The sequence below is a fragment of the Leptonychotes weddellii genome, unplaced genomic scaffold (genome assembly GCF_054177405.1).
Source record: "Leptonychotes weddellii isolate Sample4059 unplaced genomic scaffold, ASM5417740v2 HiC_scaffold_15551, whole genome shotgun sequence".
Taxonomy (NCBI): Eukaryota; Metazoa; Chordata; class Mammalia; order Carnivora; family Phocidae; genus Leptonychotes; species Leptonychotes weddellii.
In genome coordinates this window covers 448-4,645 of record NW_027737301.1, presented here as the reverse complement: position 1 = coordinate 4,645, position 4,198 = coordinate 448, and the positions used below count along the sequence as shown (strand labels likewise).

The following is a 4,198-nucleotide window of genomic DNA, read 5'->3' as shown; positions in this document are numbered from 1 at the left end:
CTTTTGTTCTCTGGCACCTTTCCCTGGCAGCTTTCCGCATCTCTTTCACGAGTCAGAGCAGAAGAGACCGTTTCCAACCCTCTGCCTCAGAGCAGAGAGACCTCATTCTGTTCTTCAGTGAGCCCTCCAGGCCACACCGTCTCCGTTTCTGTCCGTGCTGCTATAAACTGCAGCGGCCTGGGTTGTGCCCCCCTCCGCAGCGCTCCCAGTCCTGCCTCCAGGTCGGGGCTCGTCTCTGCCCTTTGTGCTTCTAAAACCGCCAGCCGCTCCCAATTCGCGCCCCCGACTCCGCCGCTTGGGGTTTCCCCCCCGGGGGTTGCAGTTCGCAGGCACGACCCCGGCGCACCGGGTTTCCATCTCGGAGGCTGCAGTTCGCGTGCGTGCGACCGTCACTCTGGTTTCTGTCCGGGGGACTGCGGTTCGAGTGCGCGCGACCCCGCCGGTCTGGTTTTCCACCCTGGGGGCTGCCCTAAAGTTCTTTCCTGACGCTACCGGTCTGCGAGTCTGTGCCCCCTCTGCAGCGCGCAAGGCTGTCACTCACCGGCGGTGTAGGATCCCCACGTCCAGGCACCCTCCCGCCGCCGTTTATCCTCCAATATCTGCCCTCGGGATCACGGCTCTCTGCTTTGTACCTCAAAACCAACTGCCTGCGATATTCTGTTTGTAGAGATCCAGATCTTCTTACATCTCATGCTGGTTTTGTGGGTGCTCAGAGTGGTCTGATAGTTATCCAGCTCAATTCCGGGGACCAGTTGAACTGGGTCCCCTACTCCTCCGCCATCTTTCCCCTCTCCCACTCCCAGAAGGCTTTTTTAAAGCAGTAACATAAGTTATTCAAAGGTCAGTTTTGATGGAATTATAATAAAAAAGACATAGTTATTGTTATTAATACTCAGTGCTTGCATACCATAAGTACTGTTCATCACAATTACTCTTTTTTTCAGACTCCACCATGAATAACTCTGAAAAAATCTCTGTGCCTGGTCTGATACAGCTCTGAGGCAACCAAGTTGTATTTTCCTTTTGATTTTTAAAAAAGAGGGAAGAAAATGGACCACTGCTGTCAGATTTAGTCTGTGTAAATAATCCTCATTGTTGATAAGAAAAGATTCCATAAAAAGACAGGATTTGTTAGTCCAACAATTTCAATCAATAGTCTTGGACAATGTATATTCCTGGAATTAACCAGTATTTATTGAACATATTGAATCAAATAAATTACTACTTCTTCATGGGTTTTCATCTTGAATCCCAGTTTCAACTCTAAGCTTCTACTCTGCCTTTCTAAAGGCTTGTTGGATGTTTCTGTTTGCAGTCAGCTCTGCTCTCTCACTTAGCAACACTTTTACCACTAAACGGACTTCCCTTTATGACTACCTTTGATACGATTTGGCATCATTAATGGGATGAATCTACCAGCAGCCAACATTCACAAGTTTGGTGATTCTCCCATCTCCCTCTGATCGTGGGTCTCATTTGGGTTACTGTCAGCTGGGGTCCTTGAGAGAATGCAGTGAGCACTTCTCTGCTCTCCCTTATTAGACAGGTAGTGTGAATAAAATATAAGTTCTTGTTTTTTAAGCTTCTGAAATTTTGTGGCTTTTTGTTATCACAGAATAATCTAGTCACTCCAACTAATATAATCCTACTGAAGTTCTAGATAAATAATTTATCTCTCAAGAATAGTAACAATTTAATGTCTTCCTTTTAATTAACCATATTTTATAGGTTTTTCTTGCCATAGAGCACTAGCCAAAACCTGTGCTATATTATTGTAAGAGTAAGGATATGGTACAATGGTCCTGGTCTTGTTCCTAATCCTAAAGAAAATACCATTTACTGTGTGGTTTATCTTGAGCGATTTTGTCCATACTGTAAGATGAAAATAATTTTCTCTTCCACTCCTAGTTTGCTAAGAAAGAGTTTAGATTTAAAAAAAATTTTTTTTGAAAGAGAATTTTTTCTCACTTTCATGTACAGAAAATTCAACAGTGTACACTTAGTCCAATTTAGTGGCCAGTACTTTAGCCTTTGCCTCTTCCAATTTGGCAATGTGAGCTACCAACTTTGGACCCAGGATGTTGCCTCCCCGGTGACGGCAGGTCCTACATCTGTCATTGTAATTGGTCCCGATACATTCCACCAGCTTAGCCAGAGCTCCTTTTTCTTCTGAGTTAACCTGTGTGAGGGCAACAGTGGTGCAGATCTTCCTGTGGACCATATATCCCAGCCTGGTCTTCCCCCTTGATAATACAGTAGGGAACCCCCATCTTGTGACACAGAGCAGGCAGGAAGACAGCCAGCTCAATGAGATCCACATCATGTACAATCATTACCAGATGAGCCTTCTTGTTTTCCACCAAGGTGGTGACAGGAAAATCCCCAGCTCGAAGGACAGGCAGCCTCTTAGTGGGCACATCCTCTTTCCCAGCAGCTTTCTTCTCAGCTGGGGCCAACAATCTCTGCTGCTTCTCTTGCTGTATTTGTGGGCCAGCTTAAGCATTTGAGGTGCTGTTTGGCGTTCCAAGGCCTGGGTGAACTGGGTAACCAGGGGAGGCACTTTTAGATGCTTAGAGAGAATAGTCCTTCTCCATTGCAGCCAGATATAGCAAAGCCGTTTGACAAAGTGGGTAAGGTCCCCTTTGGGCTGGATGTCCTGTCTGATGCCAGAATTCTTGGGCCTTTTCTCAAACAGGGGACTGACCACCTTCTTGGCCTCCTGCTTCTTGATGACAGCAGGGGCCAGGGCTGCGTTCTTCCCCTTCACCTTCTTTATTTTAGGCATCCTGGGTGGCTGGGGGAGAGTGCTAGACTTTATTTTTAAATCATCATTGGGTTGTTGAATTTTATCAAATGATTTTTCTACATCTATTGGCAGGCAGATACAGTTTTTCCTCTTTCAATTTTTTAATGTGGTAACTTTATTACTTGATTTTTCTAATGTTAAAAGAACTTACATTTCTAGGTTTACTTTAACTTTACTATCCTTTAAAATGTATTGCTGGATTCAGTTCATTAACATTCTTTTTAAATTTTTGTCATTTATAGTCTTGCTCGAGATTGGTCTGTAGTTTTCTTTGCTCATATTTTCCTTGAGAGGTTTAGGAATCAAGATTATAAAATGAGCTGGAAAGTATTCTCTGTGTATCTAGACCCTAGAGAAGTATATATAAGATTGAATGTATTCCATTTTGTACAATTCATAAATGAATAAATATTCACATAGTGGGGTTGTACTAAATTTTTTTAATGATGAAGGGATGTTGAAACTGTTTGGTGACCAGTGATACATATAAAAGATATAAATTCCTTAGTTTGGCATTGGAGGTACTCCACAGTCTAGCTTTGATCAGATCTTAAGACTCAGGGAAAATATTATTCTTAATTTCCATTAGCTATATTACTTTTCTTTTCATAAATTAGTACAACTGATATTTTTAAATCCACAAGAGAAATTGTATGGTCTCTGGCAAAATCTTATCCATTTTCAGATGAATTTATCTGGACTCAAGAAGGTTGAGTAAGTTCTCCAAAGTCATATAACTAAGGAGTCACCCTTTAAGTTCTAACCTCCCCTGTGAGGTTGTCTCTCGTTTTTCTCGCCACTTTCCTGAGCCACTACAGGTAAACACACTACACCAAACTCATCGTCTCTCACAATACATGACCTCCTCAGAAGACTGATAGTACTTAAGACAGTTCATTATTTATGTGGGTAGAAAAGGCAAGGTATACTATAAGCATACAATAAATACTTGTGGATTGGATGCACAATTGAATGAAGGAGTATGTCTCTGTGTTCCATTACACTGTAAACTTCCTGACGACAAGTTCGATGCACAGAGGGTGCTCAGAACATGTACATTAAGTAAGGAATGCATGAAATAAACCATATAGTTTGGAATAAACCGTAAAGTGCTAGAACCAACCCAGTGATTTTTTCCTACTCTCTCTTCCTACCCTGTAGACAAAAGGCATAAATTCACAAACAATATATGTTTGAAACACTTTTATTTTCTGAAAGAGAACTGATTATTCAGAAAGAGTTAATAGGAGAAGGGATTCCCTAAGGAGATTTTTTTTTTTTCTAAAAACAGCCTGTTTTGAAAGGCTGCCTCAGGGATTGTTTCGCTAAATACTCACAGCAAAATGCAGACTAACAGGCATCCATGTGTTCTTCATGTAACCAAAAGGACTA

General features: G+C 42.2%; 1 pseudogene; it reads right to left on the bottom strand.

Moving 5' to 3' along the window:
• Positions 1-1,999: 1,999 nt before the first annotated feature.
• On the bottom strand, positions 2,000-2,791 carry LOC115942055 (large ribosomal subunit protein eL8 pseudogene; annotated as a pseudogene).
• Positions 2,792-4,198: the final 1,407 nt, after the last annotated feature.